Here is a 21,112-nt window from a genome sequence, read left to right on the forward strand (position 1 = left end):
TTGATGAATTTAGTATCAGGTTGAGACTTGTGAGAAGCTGTTTGATATTTTGGAGGCAGGTTTCCCAGTGAGACAGTGTTTTTGAGAGTGACTCCTTGATGGGGATCAGGACCTGAATATCGTCAGCGTAGAGGAAGTGTTTGAGATTGAGGTCAGTGAGAAGTTCACATAAGGGTAACAGATAAATGTTAAACAAGGTAGGAGACAGGGATGAGCCCTGAGGGACTCCTACTGATGCGGGGTGAAGAGAGGATTCTTTATTATGAATCTTAACCTTATATCCTCTGTTGCTGAGGAAGGTTCTAAACCAAGATAGGGCAGTGCCAGAGATACCTATGGCTGTTAGTTGGTTGATGAGAAGAGAGTGATTGACCGTGTCAAATGCAGACGAAAGGTCGAGTAGGATCAGAAGAAAGGATTGTCCTTTGTCTAAGCCTAGGATGATGTGGTCGGTCATAGAGATGAGGAGGGCTTCCGTGCTTAAGGTTTTACGGAATCCGTATTGTGATGGGAATAGTAGGTTATTGTCTTCAAGGTAGTTTGAGAGTCGTGAGTTTACCAATTTTTCCATTATCTTGGCTATGAAGGGGAGGTTGGCTATCGGTCTAAAGTTGTTAGGATCGTTTGGGTCAAGATTTGGTTTTTTGAGAAGGGGTTTGAGTGAGGCTAGTTTGAGGTTGTCAGGGTAGAGTCCTTGTGTGAGGGAGCAATTTATGATATCTGCCAGGGTTTTGGAGATTGAATCTGGAATTGATAGTAGTAGTTTAGCTGGGATGTGATCTGAAGGGTGGGAGGAAGGTTCCATTTTCCTTAGAATTCCTTGGATCTCCATGGATGAAGTTGTGTCAAGTTCTTCTAACTGAGTGTAGTTGAGTGAGGGTTGAGGAGTGGTTAGTGGAACAGTGGGGTTAGTGGGGATACCCTTGGATACCCTGTCACATGGTAAGTGCAAAGGTCCGACGGCCCGGGAGCGGGAGGACGGCCTGGAGCGGGAGTTCGCTCCCAGGACCCCCACTGGACCACCAGGTACCTGTAAAACGTTTTTTGGGGGGTCAGGAGGGTGGGGGAAGCTAAGGGGTTAGTTTTAAAGGGTCGGGTGGGTTTTTTGTTTATCGGCTCGGGCGCAGCCGATAAACAAAACTGCGATCGGGCCTGATGGAAAAAAACCCACATGTGAATCGGAACCGGAATCCGAACCGATTCCCGTTCCGATTCACATCTCTAAAGCATACTATAATCCCTAATCAGGGATATAACAAATGAAATGAATGGCTAAATAGCCAAGCTTTCATTTGCTTTTGAAAAGCAAGGTAATCATCTAAAAACCTGATCTCTCTGGGAAGGCAGTTCCAGAGTCTAGGGGCAGAGAGAGAGAAGGCTTGCCCTCTTGTCTTTTGTAGGCAAGCCTTGCTGAAGAAAATGTCAATACATTTTCTTGTAATGCATTCAGGGAACTTCTTTTTTTTTTTTTTTTTTTTTTTACTTTTTATTTATGCACATTTTAAATAACAATCATCAAGTAAACCACTTGAGGCAAAATACCAAAGTCATTAGATCACAATTAATAACAAGAGAGAAGAAAAAAAGCAAAAATTAAAATAAAAAGAACAAATCCTCTCTTAGACTCAAAATCCACAAATAGTTTAAGAAAGGCAATACCACAACCCACAAGGGTAAAAAAAACCTAAAATTAAAAGGAAAAAGATTATTCCTGCATTGGAATTACATCAATTGACCAGATGGAGACATCAGGGATATTATAAGGAAGCTGAGGTAGGTAATAAATCATCAGGGTGCATGATCTAATCCTTAAAAAGGAATCTCAATTGCCCCAGCTCAAAAAATAAACAGAAAGAATTTTGAAATTTGATATAACATTTGCAAGGCAATTGGAAAACCAGCAAATCACCTAACTGAAGAACTTTGAGTCTCAATAAAAGAAACTTCTTGCACTTTTTCTGCATAGTTTTTGCAACATCAGGAAATATCCTGACCTTGAAATTTTAAAAAAAGCTTTTCATGACACTTAAGAAATAATCTATTCCCTACTGGATTCCAGGGCTAAAGAGACAATCAGTGTAGCATAGGGATGTGAATCGTTTTCCATATCGTCTTAACGATAGAAATCGTGTGGCAGGAGAAGAAAATCGTGTTTGGCACGATTATTTCATTGAAAAATCGTTAAAAATTGTTTTTTCCGATTAGTGCGCACTAACTCAAAATGATACAAATAGACACTTTCCAGGTCACTGAAGGTCAGTTAGGAATGAATATGTGTTCCTATTGGCTGGCAGCCCTCTTATCTATTGATGTTACCAAGGTTTCCACTGAGGTGATGGTTGGGGGGATGGGAAATGGAACTGGAAACTCATGAACACCAACAGAAAATGAAACAAAGTGTTCACACTTCCCAGGTCAGTAAAGGTCATTTAGGAATGAATATGTATTCCTATTGGCTGGCTGTGCTCTTATCTATTGATGTTACCAAGGTTACCACTGAGGTAATGGTTGGGGGGATGTGAAATGGAAACAGTTGGAAGCTTGACATGTGATGATCAGCACTCACGTGACTAGAACTTCTTTGTTTATTATTTTTGTTAGCAGGCACCTGAAATGCTAGTGCATGTTGAATTTGCCAATCACTGTGCATTTTAGAAAGGTGGTCCTGGCTGGAACTGTACACAGTTCAAATATATGTAATTGATTGTTGGTAAGTGTATTTTTTAAGTAGCCACACTGGCACAAGTATGTTTACTTTTCCTCCTACTTAACTCACTAGCTCAGCTTTGTAAGAAGGGCTTCTCTGCTTGAGTGAGGGTCAGGCAGCTCCCCCCTGTCTGTGAAGCCAGCCTCTCACTAGTAATGCAGGGAGGGAGCTGTCTCAGACTTCACCATCCTCCCCCCCCCCCCCCCCCTCACCCACACACCATTCACTAGCTGAGACATGGGGGAAGTCAGGAGTGAGGGTCAGGCAGCTCCCCCCTGTCTGTGAAGCCAGCCTCTCACTAGTAATGCAGGGAGGGAGCTGTCTCAGACTTCACCATCCTCCCCCCCCCCCCCTCACCCACACACCATTCACTAGCTGGGACATGGGGGAAGTCAGGAGTGAGGGTCAGGCAGCTCCCCCCTGTCTGTGAAGCCAGCCTCTCACTAGTAATGCAGGGAGGGAGCTGTCTCAGACTTCACCATCCTCCCCCCCCCCCCCCCCTCACCCACACACCATTCACTAGCTGGGACATGGGGGAAGTCAGGAGTGAGGGTCAGGCAGCTCCCCCCTGTCTGTGAAGCCAGCCTCTCACTAGTAATGCAGGGAGGGAGCTGTCTCAGACTTCACCATCCTCCCCCCCCCCCTCACCCACACACCATTCACTAGCTGGGACATGGGGGAAGTCAGGAGTGAGGGTCAGGCAGCTCCCCCCTGTCTGTGAAGCCAGCCTCTCACTAGTAATGCAGGGAGGGAGCTGTCTCAGACTTCACCATCCTCCCCCCCCCCCCCCCTCACCCACACACCATTCACTAGCTGGGACATGGGGGAAGTCAGGAGTGAGGGTCAGGCAGCTCCCCCCTGTCTGTGAAGCCAGCCTCTCACTAGTAATGCAGGGAGGGAGCTGTCTCAGACTTCACCATCCTCCCCCCCCCCCCCCTCACCCACACACCATTCACTAGCTGGGACATGGGGGAAGTCAGGAGTGAGGGTCAGGCAGCTCCCCCCTGTCTGTGAAGCCAGCCTCTCACTAGTAATGCAGGGAGGGAGCTGTCTCAGACTTCACCATCCTCCCCCCCCCCCTCACCCACACACCATTCACTAGCTGGGACATGGGGGAAGTCAGGAGTGAGGGTCAGGCAGCTCCCCCCTGTCTGTGAAGCCAGCCTCTCACTAGTAATGCAGGGAGGGAGCTGTCTCAGACTGGTATCAGGGTTAGGGCACTGTGTGCAGGAAGATCACAACACTCCTGGTATTAATAGGGATAGGGCACTGTAAGAGATGACTGTAGTAGATTGAATAAAGATCTGATGTTTCTGCTCTCCTCACACCAAACAAAAACAACACACAAGCAGAGAAGCCCTTCTTACAAAGCTGAGCTAGTGAGTTAAGTAGGAGGAAAAGTAAACATACTTGTGCCAGTGTGGCTACTTAAAAAATACACTTACCAACAATCAATTACATATATTTGAACTGTGTACAGTTCCAGCCAGGACCACCTTTCTAAAATGCACAGTGATTGGCAAATTCAACATGCACTAGCATTTCAGGTGCCTGCTAACAAAAATAATAAACAAACAAGTTCTAGTCACGTGAGTGCTGATCATTACATTACTTTTTTTGTCAAGCTTCCAACTGTTTCCATTTCACATCCCTCCAACCATTACCTCAGTGTTAGCCTTGGTAACATCAATAGATAAGAGCACAGCCAGCCAATAGGAATACATACATACATATTCATTCCTAAGTGACCTTTACTGACCTGGGAAGTGTGAACACTTTGTTTCATTTTCTGTTGGTGTTCGTTAGTTTCCAGTTCCATTTCCCATCCCCCCAACCATCACCTCAGTGGTAACCTTGGTAACATCAATAGATAAGAGGGCAGCCAGCCAATAGGAACACATATTCATTCCTAACTGACCTTCAGTGACCTGGAAAGTGTTTATTTGTATCATTTTCAGTTAGTGCGCACTAAATCGAGTTAGTGCGCACTAACGGGGAGTTAGTGCGCACTAACTCGAGTTAGTGCGCACTAACACGATTTAACGATTTTTAACGATAAATCGTTAGAATTTCTATTGTATCGTGTTCTATAACGATTTAAGACGATATAAACATTATCGGACGATAATTTTAATCGTTGAAAAACGATTCACATCCCTAGTGTAGCAGAGAAAATGTTTATATTAGAAGACTCCAATAATGCATTCAGGATCAAACTTATCTTCTGATACTGGTGACAAATAAAACTGACCTCCTTATACTTGCTTTTTAACAAATGGGGATTAACTAGTAAAATCTTATAACAAGAGGTACTGTTTGAGCAGGAATCTTCAACACTTCCCACAAATAGGGGTAGATTTTAAAAGGGTGCGCGTGGACGTATATGTGTGCACGCGCTACCCGGCGCACGCACATGTACCCCCGATTTTATAATTTGCACGCGCAGACGCGCACAAGTTATAGAATCGGGGGTGCACAATTATGCACCTTGCGAGCGCCGAGCCACACTGCCTTCCCCTGTTCCCTTCCCCCTAGCCTGACCTTTCTACTCCTTCCCCTAACCTTTCCCCCCACCAGCCCTAGTCTAACCCCCCTAAAAGTTTTATCTTACCTTTTGCACCTGCCTCCGGATAGGCGCAAGTTGCGTGCGCTGGTAGCCTGCCGGCACGCAATCCTTCAACACAGTGACAATGTCCGCTGTGTAGGAGGCCTCTGGCCCTGCCCACAGACCACCCCACCACGTCCCCGACCCATCCCCACCCCGCCCCTGGACCACCCCTTTAGTAAAGCCCCGGGACTTACACGCGTTGCTGGACACACGTAACCCCTCCTATGCATGTAAATCCTCTGGATTTATGCATGTAGGGCTTATAAAATCTGGCCCATAGTGTTTAAATATTTCAATAGCTGATTTAGACTGAAACATAGGGATATTTATCAAATGTAAGTTCTGCTGTCTCAAAAGATTTTACATATTTTCAAGTTTTGATCTAGATTTTATCATTTATGCTATAACTATAGCAAGAATAGTGCCTGCAATAAAAAAGGGGGTGTAGTTAGGGTAATTTTCTAGGTACAGCATCATATTGAGAGAGAGAGAGAGAGAGAGAGACATAAAACAGTTAACTATTTATAACTCAGGGTGAGGTTTGTGGAGTGCAGTGAGTTCTGGGAGGCAATTTTACATGCACAGTCACATGTACCAACAGCACAGTTACAATCAGTGAAGATTTAATGTGATTTGGAGTGAAGAAAGATGAAAAAAGAGTAGATTTATACCATGTTCTCTCTACCTAGCTTGATTGCAGTAGAAGGAGGGGAGGGGTGAGAGAGAGAGAGTGAGCGAGAGAGAGCAGACCTCTGTGGAGCTCTACTAATAAGTGAACTTTTTATACCACTGTAAGAGAGGGCATTATGAACTGAAGGAGAGGTTTGTGGGGTGAGTTGGATTTTAGGGGGCAGTTTTACATGCACAGTCACATGTACGAACAGCACAGTTTCCATCAGTGAAGATTTAATGTGATTTGGAGTGAAGAAAGTCGAAAGAAGAGTAGATAAGCTTGATAAGCTTGATAAGCTAGTTAGAGAGAACATGGTACAAATCTACTCTTCTTTCGTCTTTCTTCACTCCAATTCACATTAAATCTTCACCGATGGTAACTGTGCTGTTCGAAAAGATGAAGCGGGAGCACTACTGCACACAAAACAATCAAATAAAGCAGGCAAATGTGCAGAAAAAATATTCAATGTCCACACATAATTTTGAGTGAAAGAATTATATTTTTGAGATGGCAACACCCATCCTGAATCATACCCTGTTATAACACTGAGTTGCCATCTCAAAAATATAATTCTTTCACTCAAAATTATGTGTGGACATTGAATATTTTTTTCTGCACATTTGCCTGCTTTATTTAACTGTGTTGTTCGTACATGTGACTGTGCATGTTAAACTGCCCCTTAAAACCCAACTCACCCCACAAACCTCTTCTTCATAAAAATCGAATACACACAAATCCCTTGGTCAGATGATTTCCTTATTAACTCCCAAATTAAACACACAAACCCAATAAAGAAACAAAACATGAAACCAGACGAATTCACATACCACCCCCCTTTCAACACTGATATTCTTAAAGACAAATTAAATAATGATTTAACACACATAAATTACACAAATAGCCACTACGCAACAACCGAATGGATAAACTGAACCCCCACTTTAGCTAATGAATTAAACCCTTTAATAACGGCATGCATTAAAGAGCCAAAACTAAACAATCCATGGTATAGTGAGCAAATCAAAGAAGTTAAACAGACCCTGAGAAAGAAAGAAAAGGAATGGAAAATAACAAAACAATTGATAATTTAACAAAATACAGGAAACATCTAGCCTATTACAAAAAAACAATATTAGACACCAAAAAGAAATATTACAGTTCAAAAATAGAAAAATTTGCAAATAACGCCAGAACCCTTTTTAACATAGTGAAAAACTTACTAATGACAATACAATCAACTAACCCTACAAGAGAACCAATGCAATGATGTAGCTCAATTCTTTAAAGATAAAATTGAGAACCTAAGAAAAAAAATCCCTAACACAATAAAACAAGAGATTAAGATGCCCACTAGGGACGTCAGTAAATGGTCAGAATTTGAGGAGATATCAGACTGTGAAGTTGAGAAAATGATAAATCAAATGAACCCTGCTACCCACGTAATTGACACCATACCCATCACTGAATTAAAAAAAAATTGCCAATACAGTAGCACCAACATTAAGTAAAATCATCAACCTACTAAATGAAGGAGTAATGCCGGATACCTTGAAAGGAGCCATAATAAAACCAATCATTAAGAAAAAGAACCTCGACCCCCTAAATCTTAGCAACTATAGACCAGTCTCCAACTTACCCCTAATAGCCAAACTAATTGAAAAAAAACAGTACAAAAACAACTGTCAAACCACCTTGAAAGTAACAACATATTATACCCAGCTCAACATGGATTCCGCAAACATTACAGCACAGAGACTTTATTGTTAGCTCTATCAGATAATATCTTAAGAGGCTTTGACACAGGAACACACTACATTCTGGTTCTACTAGATCTCTCCACAGCATTTGACACTGTAAATCACAAAATACTAATCAACAGACTGAAAGAAATAGGACTCACAAACAAAACAATAAACTGGTTTGAGTCATATTTAAACAATAGATGTTTCCAAATACAAATAAAAAATACACTTTCAGATAAAGTCAAACTACTTACAGGTGTCCCACAGGGATCAGCCCTGTCTGCAACACTCTTTAATATTTACTTACTGCCAATTTGTCACCTACTAGCGGGACTTGGAATCCTACATTACATATACGCAGACGATATACAACTACTATTACCCATTGTAAACACCATTGAAGAAACAATGAAACTAGCCAATATGTATCTTGAAATAATCAAACCGCTCCTAATCCAGATGGAACTGGTAATAAACATCGACAAAACTGAATTCTTACACCTTGAACGAAAAAACATACACCCTATACCAGTGGTCCCCAACCTTTTTTGCACCAGGGACCGGCTTAAAGCAAGACCATTTTCCATGGCCCGGCAGGGTGGGGTGGGGGTGGGGAAGGGGTGGGGCTTTGGTCATATGGGGGCGTGGTTATGGATGGGGTTGGATTTTAATGCATACTTATTTAATTATGACATTTATAAATCCTGCACCTCCAGTTCTCTCTCTCTGTGCATCCACTGAAATTTCCCCAAACAATGGAGCTTGGATGATTCCCTTATAGCTTATCATACTAAAAGATATTTTCAAATTCTGGTGTCACCTTACAGTAACAGCAGCACAAACACCTTCCACTGCCAGGCACATTGTGAACTAACACAAAATCCCACAAAAAAAGACACTCAAAATCTATACTGCAATCCCATCGTAACATAGCAGTAATAACACCAAGGACTCAAACAACAAAAACCCTACCTGTGAATAAGCAAGGGTAAATATTACACTGGGTCCTAGCATAACAATACACCACCTACTGAGGAAACAAAACAAACCCGATTGCTATAGATCCCTATACAGACACTACATGCTAGCAGAATCTCTCATCATGGTCACACTCACAGAGCAGAGACAGACCCTCACCAAATACATAATACAAAATAAAGGAGCACAAATTAGAAAAAACTGAAATGGAAACCCCAAGAAGCCAGACTCTATGTATTAACAATGGAAAAACAGAACCACCATTCCTCATAAAACAAATAAAATCAAGAAACATAAAGCATAAGTTATAATAGTAAAACCATACTAATAAAAGTATACTTTAAAACTACTGATAAATAGAATTTCTATTAATTAAATTCATATACAGTTTTTACAATTTCCCAAACATTTATTTATTTATTTATTTATTTATTTAGAGTTTTTATATACCGGCAATCATGAAAACATATCTTGCTGGTTTACATCGAACAGGAGTGCATTATAAACAAAAACTAGAACTGTGGTGTCCGAAAGTACAGTTACATTTAACAAGGGTAGCCGAACTTGGAGAAGGAAGAAGAGAGGAGAGAAAAGAGATGGTTAAACAATATACAATTTAAATATAGTATACAGAATAAATGTTATATACAAGAGGAGTGGTGTTTTAGGAGTCATTGGAATGTGTCATTGGGTTGTGTCCGGAAATGCTTGTTTGAATAACATGCTTGTTTGAATAACATCAATAAAATATTTAAAACATCAATAAAATATTTCAAAACAGCACATATATCAAATAACACACAATAATTAAAACTAATAAGGATTTTAAAAAGCCCCTACTGTCCATACATGGGAGTTCTTGATTTCCAGTCACCCTGATGTTGTCGAGGATTAGGAGGTTATCCTCTCTCTCTCTCACATACTCACATGTCCATTCTCTCTCACACATACACTGTCACATACATGCACATTCATGCTCTTATACCCAACCATAACCTCTCACTCTCACAGACACTGACACACTCTCAGGCTGTAAGATACTCTCTCCCCCTCCACACACACCCCTCCCACACACACACACTCTTACTCCCCTGGATTTTCTCATACACACTCATGCTCTCACTCTCACTGGCTCCCTCACAACCTCAGAGCCTCTCTCATTCCTCTGCTGCCACTGTCACTGCTGCCACGTGGCTATTGGGGAGGTACTGATTGCTGCTTCTGGCACTGAAGCTCATTCTGCTGCCTCCTCTGTGCAGGCCCCCTGAGCTTCCAGTTCCTCCATGCTAATCTCGTACATTGTGAGATCCGCATAGATAAAGTGCTACTCTTGCACATTTCCAAAGATTACATGTGCCAATCAGTAAAAAGTAATTTATTCTTTTTTACATCTGCTGTCTGATCTTAGTTTTCTAATCGATTGGTCACAGGCTTTTTTTTCCTACCTTCCCTTTCTTATTTTTTTGCCAGTTCCTTTTATATTGCCTTTTTTTCTATTTCTTTTCTCTCCATCTGTCTTCTTCCCTCAAACACACAGTCAGGTCCTCATTCTCACATGCTTTCTCTCTCTCTCTCTCACACACACACACACAGGCTCTCACATGCTCTCTCTCATACAATCATTCATACACACAGTCTCTCACTGGCACATGCTGTCTGAGTCTCACACACAGGCTCTCTCTCATTCCCACATGCTGTCTTGCTCAAGCACAGGCTCTCACTGTCACGTGCTTTCTCTCTCATACACAGAGAGGCTCTCACATGCTGTCTCTGCAAACATTCAGGTCTTCACTCCCACACACAGTATCTTAACTCATCTCATACACACACACATACACACTCTACAAACCCTCAGCCTCTCTCTCACCTCTGGACCTCCTCTTCACGGACCGCTGCAGGATGGGCTCTGCAGCGGCCCTGGTCTTCTCAGGCCACGCTGCTCCTCTTCTGCACGCGGCTGAAGCTCCTCCTCCTTCCTGACCATGCAGCTCTGGCAACATTTTTCTTCCGGGGCCGCGTGGGCAGAAAGGAGGAGGAGCCCCTGCACGTTTAGATGCAACTGTTTTCTTTGGGCCGTGGTGCCGTGAGCTCCACCACATCCCTGCAGATCTTCTTGCTTTTCGGGACATGCCTCCTCCCTTTTGGGGCAGCCAATGAATGGTAGCCGGGGAGAGCGGCTCCGCAGACCGGCAAAAAACCCCCAACGGCCCGGTCCCAGTCCGCGGACCGGTGGTTGGGGACCCCTGCCCTATACAACCTACAATCAAAATCGATAATAATCAAAACGTGGAGTTAGCAATAAAAGTACGAAATTTAGGGTAATAATTGACCCGGAATTAAGATAGCCGCGCGTATCTTATAAAATCCGGGGTCAGCGAGCGCAAGGGGGTGCACATTTGTGCAACTTGCGCGTGCCAAGTCCGGTGCGCGCTGCCTGTTCCCTCCGAGGCCGCTCCGAAATCGGAGCGGCCTCGGAGAGAACTTTCTTTCCACCCCCCTGCACCGTCCCCTCCCTTCCCCTACCTAACCCACCCCCTGGCCCTATCTAAACCCCCCCCCCCCCCACCTTTGTTGGCAGATTTACGCCTGCTGAAAGGCTGGCACGTCATCACCCGACCCAGGGGCTGGTCCGGAGGCCTCGACCATGCCCCCAGGCTGGCACCACGCCCCTGGTCCTGCCCCGAACTGCTCCCTGACCCCGGACACACCGCCGGACATGCCCCTCCCTGCCCCTTTTACGAAGCCCCGGGACTTACTCGCGTCCCGGGGCTGTGCGCGCGCCGGCGGCCTATACAAAATAGGCGTGCGCCGGCGCGCGATAGCCCTGCGCGCGTAAATCCGGCCGGATTTATGCGCGCAGGGCTTTTAAAATCCAGCCCATAGTTTATTATATTAAAATGTTACCGTACCATGATGGCTCATGTTTAATTTGTAATCTATACCAATCATATCTTTCTCTATCGTGCCTCTCTGTAAACCATTGTGATGGTTACCTAACTTAACAGTATAGAAAAGTTTTTAAATAAATAAATAAATAAATAAATAAATAATGCCCTCTTTTATAGTGGCATAAAAATTTCACTTATCAGTAGAACGCCACAGAGGTGTGCTCTCTCTCTCTCACCCCTCCCCTTCAAAAGATATTGCAAATCCCATTTTGGCCATAATGCACAGCTACTGCAGGCATAACACCAGGAAAAAAGGAGTAGTTAAATCCCATGATAGTATGCATTATGGTATCGCACGCAAAGTTGAACACCCCTCATTTCCATTTACTCCTCCCAATTGAATATTTTTTTAAAATTTGCATACACAATTCATGATGCAATATTTATTGCATGCATTATGATGTTATTGTGGGCATTAGGGCCCTAACACCCACGATAATGCCTTAACGTGATTTGATCGATGACCCTGCCAGAATGAAGAAAAGCAGTATCTTTAATGATAACCTCCTGAGATTTCCACAATCTTTAAGGAATTCCCAATGTCAACAGTCTGGGCTTCTTGTGCATTAATAGTCACCTCCAACAATTTAGTTTTATCCACCACCATAGACATCTGAATAATCAACTTCTTTCCTAACCCATAATGGTCTTCCATATTTCCTTTAGCGTAATTTCAGAGGGTTGTTCTAAATGAAAGCCAAGCTCAGGAATCTCCTGCCCATCCAGAGGCTCCGATACCTGCATACCCTCCAGGATCTTCAAATAAAATGGCCATATCCCAGATCTTCTAACCTCCCCTGGAGTCAGTCCTGCAACAGCTATGGAGCCTTCTCTCTGAGCTTTCCCTGCCAGCTTCTCTGAGCTTGCATCATCACATGATATCAAAGCTGCAGAGGATGAAAATGTTCTCCTCTTCATGGGATTTCCAGGGGAGCAATCTCACATTGGGACTAAGAGTGGTGTTCAGGTCAAGAAAGAGCAAGGATATGTCTTTCCACCCTCTACCCCACCCCACCACAACTTCCAGTGACCACCCACAGCAAGAGTCAGAGGAAGGATACAACATGAAGGAGTCCAATACAGTAGGCAGAGGGCTCACAGGATATGTCCAAGGTCTCTCTGTTGCGGGAGCGCTAGGGAGTGGTACCAATTACGAGGAGGTTAGTGTGTCCTTGGACCACAACGTGACTGCAGAGGAGCTCTGAGGAAGTATCGAGGCAGGCAAGATGTGTCCAAGCACAGGCGGGCAGGCTGAAGACCAGGAGCTCTGGCCTCTGCCGAACCTGAACGCACCGGAAGAGAACCAACAACGCAATGCTAGTCTCTGAGGTAGCCCTCCAGCCACTCGATAGTCCTTTCGGACCTGCCACCTAGAAATGGCAGATGCGACAGGATGGATAGAGGTCGAGGACAGGTGATAGTACTGGAACAAAACAAAGACACTTGAAGACATAGACGAGATGAAAGTAAGTGGAGACATGGTTCGAACGAGAACACTAGGCGAGTGGACAAGGCTAAGGCTTCAGGATGAAGAGAGGATCTGGGCAGCTTACAAGGCAAGGTCCAGCCGGAAGAGGCTTCAGTGACCTGGCATGACTGGCACGCTGGCAGGTCCATTGACAGCAGGGTCCACTGGATGGGCTAAGGCTGGCCCCCAGAACCTGGAACATCCGCACAAGGACAGGTGAAGGGAACTAGGTGGATGAAGACTCTTGGTGAGTGGAAAGATGACAGCAAGGTTAAAACTCAGGATGAAGTGGAATCCGGGTGACACTCATAGCAGGTTCTGGCTGGAGTGGAGGCTTCAGTGACCCGGCGCGACTGGCGCCCTGGCAGGTCCACCAGAAGCAGGATCTGCTGGAGGGACGCTAGGGTGGACCCAGAACCAAGGACATCTGAGGACAAGGTTTCCAAAGAGAGGAGCCAGAAGGAATGGGCGCCTGGAGGTGGAACATCTGAAGACGGAGAAATCAGGATCATCTGAAGACAAGGACATCTGGGACATCTGAAGACGAGGACATCTAGGACATCTGAAGACTAGGACATTAGGGATAACTGAAGACAAGGACATGAGATCCAACAAGTGACCAGGGACCATGGACAAAGACAGGACAAAGGACCAGGAACCACAGAAGAAGACGACAAGGGAATTCCCATGAAGATCAGAGTGCCTTGAAGAAGCTGGAGACAAAGAGAAGTCCAGGAGAAGACTGGCTCCTTGTGAAGACATTGAAGGATGACACCCTGATGACATCATCGAGTGGGGCCGCGGGGGATCTCCCCCCGTGGGCCTTTTAAATGAGCAGGAGAGGTGCAGCTGCGTGCCTAAGAGGCAGGACCATAGAGTGCGGCGTCCATGCCGTGAAGAGGAAGCAGGGGTGGCACCAGGCCACAAGGCAGGTCCCGGCATCGGTAGCTCCTCTAACCGCAGGATACTGGAGACAGCGGCGGTGGCCCAGCCTGCCGCAGGAAAGAGGACAACGTCGGCGGCCTCCAGGCTGCATGGAAGCATGGTAGTAACAGTCCACCGTGCAGGAGGAAGACGTGGGCGGCCTCCTGGCCACAGAGGTGGAACGGCGGTGGCTCCGACCGCCAAGGAAGACAGGCGGCGGCCTCCGGGCTGCAAAGGCTGATTGGCGGCGGCTCTGACCACTGCGGAGCACACGCTGCAGCCTCCAGGCCGCAGAGACGGCGTCGGGGAAGACTGGTCGCGGAGGTAAGAGGCTGCTCGCGGCTAGGCCCTTCAGTAGCATCGCAACACTCCCTTTTCTTTTACCCATGCAGGTTGCAGGTAATTTTCAAATGCAGGACCACTGGAGTTGCTCCCATGTGTGCCCATCTCTAGGACATCAGCTTGCCTCTCTCTGATTGCAGAGAACTTGATGGAGAATAAATTATTAATGTTTCCCTTAAGTAATCCGGGCCATTCCCCTAAGGTACCTTAAAATTTAGCATTATTATTTTAGATTTACACTGAGCCTCTAAGTGCAGTTAATGAAGTTCTTTAACGGAGGAGAAGATGTGATTTCTGTAGCCCAAATTGCATATAAGTCTGCCTGTGGAGTGTTGAACTAATTGAAGCCTCCTCAAATTCTTTTGTGGTAGCCCAATATAATCGAATTGCAATAGTCTAGCCTTGATAAGATTAATGCATGTGTTACTAATGTCAAGTTCTTTTGGCAAGATGGGGCATAATTGGAGAATCATCCACAGGTAACTGAAACAAGTCTTCACTACCTTACTCCCATTATCCTTTCCAGTCCTTAATCTTTCTCTTTTCACCTCTCACCTTCCTTCCAGTTTTTGATCTCCTAATCATACCCCCTTTTCAGCTCACCCCGACACCATTTCCCCTATGTTTCTCACTTCTTCCCCAGTGTCCACTTTCCCTGCTGTCTTTCAACCACTTTCTATTCCCTCATTTCCACCCTCTGTACTCATCCTCTCCCCAGCCCTCATCTAATTTTTTCTGCCTTTCATTCCCTCTCTAGCCCCAGTTCAATCTTCTGTCTCAGCCTCTCATTCCCCCTTTCTTAACCCCTTGTCCAGCTCCTTCTCTCTGACTTACATCCTTTTTTACTCTTGTCCTGACAGTCCCAGATCTTTCCCCTGTCTCACCACCTCCACATCTCCCTGTCCCCTTCTATTGCCTCTCATCTCCTCCCCAGATCTTCAAATCCTTCATTTTATTTGTCAACCCCTCTCCACTCTTCAGCCCGTCAACTTGCAAGCCCAGCCTTGTCTCACTTCCCCCACTCATATCCCCTCCTCCCAATCCCACATATACCAGTCTTACCATCCCACCCCTCCACTGATTCTTAACCTCATATTCCCATGCTCATACTGGTCCCATTTTTCAGTCTCCCTCCCCCCATCTCATAATCCTTAGTCCTTATTCTCACCTCTCTACTGATATTCTCTGTCTCCCTACCTGCAATCTTTCATTCTGCCCTTTAAGCAGGAATATGTTTAGCAGTTGTAGCACTGTGGGAATAGGGCTATTTATTTTTTTATTTGTTGGATTTTATATCCCGTCGTTCGGTATTGCCATCACAACGGTTTACAGGTTTTGCACATTCTATGACAGTTTAGAAATGTGTTGCATGAATATTAAAGAGAGGACACACATGCTCACTGTCTTTGAAGGCACCCACCTCCTCCTTCTCCTTGCATTTCCTTTCTAAAATGGAAGCATACTGTGGGGAGGAGTAAGTAAGCATCTTTGGTAACAGTGAGCATATGTGTACTCTCTACTCTGTCCAACATAGTGCCACCACTTTCAGAGACAAGGAGAAATCAAGCGAGGTATGGCCATGGGCTATCTGTGATTGGAGGGCTCTGGCCTATGAATGGAGATCAAGGTTGCAATTCAGAAAGTAGAGCAGGCAACCTCGGAGCCTCCAGGAGATTTGGTCTCGTCTGTGTCTCACACTTCTATGTCACTATTCTCTACCCCTCCCTGACCTCAGCATGGTTCAGATCTTCAAACCTGCTTTTCTTGTTAGTGCCAGGACTTACCTCTCTCCCTTTCTTCAGTTCCTAATGTCCCACTCATCAATCCATGGTTGAGCCCTGGCCAGCAGGAGAGTAGAGCCAGTGGCCCAATGCTTCTAACTTGCTGCTCCCTCATGGCTCATAATTCAGTGGCTTTATAAAGCATTGTGTGGTTCAAATTGCTGATTTGTGAACTGCACAGGAGAGAGGCAAGTGGCAAGGGGTGCTGATAAGAAGTACTGAGCCACTAGATGTATTGCTGGATCATGAGGAAGCAGTTAGGATGAATTTAGGACCACCAGGTAGGCTAAGTTAAATGCCTACACTGGAGTGACAATGAGGGAAACACTTTTTTCAGGGTTAAGTGCCATCCCATAGTGCCACCTATAGTGCACAACTTAGCTACTCATGTCACTCATAAATTTACAGCATTGGAAAAGGGCCTCAGGACAGAGTAGAGGAAAGGAAAATCAGAACATGAGGAAGGGGAGAAAGAAAAATAATAAAGAATGCTTGTAGGAATAGACAAGTGACAGGGAAAAACAGAAAGTGAAAAGAGACAAATGAAGAAGAGAGTAGCAAATTAAGGAGAAAGGTAGGAATTAGAGGGGCAGAGAGATGTTAAGTAGATAGATAGGGAATAAGAAGGGCAGGAAGTGCTAAATAAAGTGAAAATGTTGCTGACTGCAGAAAAAAATGGGGGAGTTACAGCAGCAGCGGATTGGCCTATTGAGGCTTCGGGCATGCCCCAGTGAGCCGGTCAGGTGCCTGGTGCTGATTGCGGCAGCCTCATGCTGCAGTCACTATGATTAACACTAAGTCTCCACAGCAGCTCTTATTATAGCGCAAGAGTCTCCCCCAAGGCTCTTTGCTTGATTGCATTTACTTTCATTTTCCCTGCCTCTCTCCGGTCCTCTTTCTGCTGCTCCCCTTCAGCCATGGTGGCAGGAAACATTTGTCTGCCCACAGTTGCATGAGCTCTGCCTCTCCCAGCTAACACACTTCCGGTTGCTGCCTTAAAGCCCCCTACAGCCTCTGTCAACAGCCATCCTCAGGCCACAGTAAAGAAAGCAAAATAGTATGAGGTCATGCAGTTCAGCCCTTCGCAAACCAAGGAAGACCTCATCCTGAAGTATTAACTGACAGCCCACCCATTCTCCAGGAGCCATGCCTGGTTCCGCCACCACCACCAATGTGAAGCTAGAACTTTTTTTATTTTTCATTATGTCAGTGAACTACTGAGCTGTATGTCAGAGTGAATGTGTGTGTGTGTGTGTGTGCATGCGTATGAACATGTGTGTGTCTGTAACAGTATGGCTTATTCTCTTTGCCCTGCATGAAATATATTGGTGTTTTAGGATCTGATGTAATATTTGTAGTATTGCTTTTCATAGTTAGGGTTATTTATTGTTTAAGTGCTGGCAATTCATGCTGCTTTGGAATGGAAGGATTACTTACCACTGTAAATTGTAATTGCAGTTGAGTTTATACATGGCTTTCTGTCTGAGGGCCAAGCCCACACACAACACATATTACAATAGGCTTAATACCATATAGCAAGGGTGATCAACTCTGGTCCTCAAGAGCCACAAACAAATCTGGTTTTCAGAGGTAATTTTCATACACTGCCTCCATTGTATGCAAATATACCTCAAGAATATTTAATCTGGAAATCCTGAAAATCAGACCTGTATGTGGCTCTTGAGGACCAGAGTTGGCCACCCCTGCTACATGAATTCCAGGTGTCTTTTTTACAGGGTTTTCTTTTTGGCAAACATGCAAATATAATATGCAAGTTGTTGTAGGTGATATTTTTTCCTCAGAAGACTGTACTCTGTCCTTTTACATGTAAAATCTGTTGTTATAAATGCATAATTTTTAATTGTATGTGGGGAGGATGGGGTCCAAGTGGTGAGTGATTGGCTGAAAGGTTCGCCTAGAGCACCTATATTCTTGAACTGGCCTTTGCTGCACTGGATCTATGTGGGAAGGCAGGACTCCTATCTGGAGCTATGCTCCTTTGGGTCAGTAGCTCTCCCCAATCTCTGCTGCAGCAGTGAGGTGTGCAGTCTCGGCCAGCTCTTCATTTTTCTCTTTCTTTAAGCTTCAGAGGAAGCCGGTAGCATGGATCACTTCTAGCCCCCACTCCCCTGCAGCAGATAGGCAGAGCAGAGTCTGTGTAACAATAAATGGAACAGAGTGTAGCACACAGTCAATGGGATTGCATTAGAGTGGTGAGGGACGGGGTGGAGGCAGAGAAGTGGAGAGGGAGCCAGGAAGTAGTGATCGTGAAGCTTATGTCTGAAGTGGCTGGGCTGTGCCCTAAGAGTGGCAGCTGCCTGTAGAACCAATGAGTCTGCTAGAGAGTGGGAATGGGAAAGGGAGGGGGGCTGCTGCAGACCAGGGAAGGGATGACAGCAAGTAAGAACTTTACATAATGATGTGGCAGTGCTGGGGCAGGAGGCACTCAGTGAGCATATGAGCAGCAGCAGCACATTAGTAGAGAGAGAGAGAGAGAGAGTGTGTGTGTGTGTGTGTGTGTGTATCTGATGCTGGCTGGCAGTGTGCTTGCCTCATTGCTTGGCAGCTGATTCAAGAGCTGATTGGATGGCAAGAGACTTTAAAACTATGTTGGAATATAATATATGAGAACTTTTACCAAATTTGGGGGGGAAGGGGCCAACCAATTGAATGATGGAAGAGGGACTTCAACTTAGCTTGCTTGTCCCTGGTCCTGGATATGATATACTTATTTAGGAAAAATATAGAATTTATGTTGGAGATATTTTGACTCAATTTTGCCAGGCTCTAGTTCAGATTAACCAAACCGGAAACTGATCCAATACTGCAGTAGCGACCAAGAGATGAGAAGGACCGGTGAACACCAGGAAATCTTTATTCTGCTATAGGCTGCCACTAATCAAAATGGCGCCGATGGCCCTTTGCCCTTACCATTTTTAAAGATGGTGCCAGCCATCCAGTGCTCCCTCCATGTGACAGGGACCGGCCAATGGCACGGATACCCTGTCACATGGTAAGGGCAAAGGCCATCGGCACCATTTTTATTAGTGGCAGCCAACGGCCTGAGAGCGGGAGATCGCTCCCGGGACCCCCACTGGACCTCCAGGGGCCTGTAAAATGTTTTTGGGGGAGTTGGGAGGGTGGGGGAAGCTTAGGGATTAGTTTTAAAGGGTCGGGTGGGTTTTTTGTTTATCGGCTCGGGAGCAGCCGATAAACAAAATCGCGATCGAGCCGGATGAAAAAAAAAAACACGATGTGAATCCGAACCGATTCTGGTTCCGATTCACATCTCTATTCTGCTGTATTAGCCCCTGAAGCAGCTCACTGAGCAAAACTCGGCCTGAGTTGGGCTTTTTATAATGGTTTGTACAGAATAAAGATTTCCTAGTGTTCACCTGTCCTTCTCATCTCTTGGTCGCTACTCTAGTTCAGATGATGTACTCCTCATGGTTTGGTTAGACATGCTTCCTGGGTGCTGTTGAAGTATGTGCTGCATAGAAAGCACATGAGGGAGCCAGCCAGACCATAGGGTGGTATTGACCAAATTCTCCGGGCTGATAGTTTCCTACAATCTGCCCTGATATGTAGCACAATCTGCCCTGATATGTAGCACAAAAGCTATTGTATCAAAGGTAGCAGGGCCCTTGCCTCTGTCACTATCCCTGTTTTTTCCAGCTTTAGCATTTTGGGGTTCTCCCCCTGCCTTTGGTGTTCTCTTTTTTGGGGTGGGTCATAGAGGTATAAATTGCCCCCTAAGCATGTGCTAAGGGTTTTTCTGCATTCTGGTGGACTGATCCAGAGGTGTTTTGAGAGCTGTGAGTTTGGAAGGAATTTGTTGATGGACTTTGGAGATTTTTCTGCCCAGTTCTCTATTATTTATTTTATTTTATTTATATACCAACATTCAATCTCAATTGAGATATCACACTGGTTTACATTGAGGTACTGTAGGTATTTTTCTATCCCCAGAGGGGAAGTTTTTGTACCTGAGGCAATGGAGGGTAAAGTGACTTGCCCAAGGTCACAAGGAGCAACAGCTGGACTTGAACCCTAGTTTCCTGGTTCATAGTCCGCTGCTCTAACCACTAGGCTATTCCTCCTCCCCTATTAGGAGGACTAGTTACCCCCTAGGAGAATTGGATGTGATCTGGGGCTTTTGCTTGTGCTCAGCAGACAGCAAAATATAGACTCTGGGAGTGAAGATAATGACATAGAGATTTCTGAGACCAGTTTTGCAGTAAGGCAAGTATCACTTTGCTGAAGTTATTGTAGGTCAACTGTTTTATCCCATGACCAGTAAGCAATGGGTAAAGGCTGCTGATTTTTCTAACGACGTTTGTAGTATATTTGGTGACATCTAATTATTGGAACAAAGGGATTTGTACATCCTACCCCTTGTCTTATGCTGGTTGCTAATGAGATTTTTTTTTCCCCCTCCTTCCACAGGGAAGGGATTTTGGAGACTGGTTTTGTTAGAGAAAGAAGAGTGAATAGAGGAGGGTGCTATGGACAAAAAGACCACTGCTTTTGTTGTTATGATTTTTATTTTGCTATTCATGATTTTTGCGATACTAGCTTGGATTCTTATTTTTAATTTAAAGTGCCATAAATTTCAGTTGAAAACCATCCTTAGACTCCTTTATTCAAGAGTGCCTTTCCTCTAAGTTGTGAAAAAGAGAGACCGAGAGAGTAGGGGATGTGAATACATGACTAAGACTGCGTTACCTACTATGGCACCGGGACACAGGAGGTTGAATCTCCCCACTGCCAAATGAACCCTGGCATTCTCAGAGCCTGGCATGTGCAATGTGGGAGAGAACGAGAGGTCTGAGATATTGAGGAGCTGCCCTGGAAACTGTGTACCCTGCAATGGAGGGGGGTTACACAAGGAATAGGGCTTCTTCACAAATTGATCTAGTGCTGTGGACTGCTATGGATCCG

The sequence above is a fragment of the Rhinatrema bivittatum genome, chromosome 1 (assembly GCF_901001135.1).
Source record: "Rhinatrema bivittatum chromosome 1, aRhiBiv1.1, whole genome shotgun sequence".
Classification (NCBI taxonomy): domain Eukaryota; kingdom Metazoa; phylum Chordata; class Amphibia; order Gymnophiona; family Rhinatrematidae; genus Rhinatrema; species Rhinatrema bivittatum.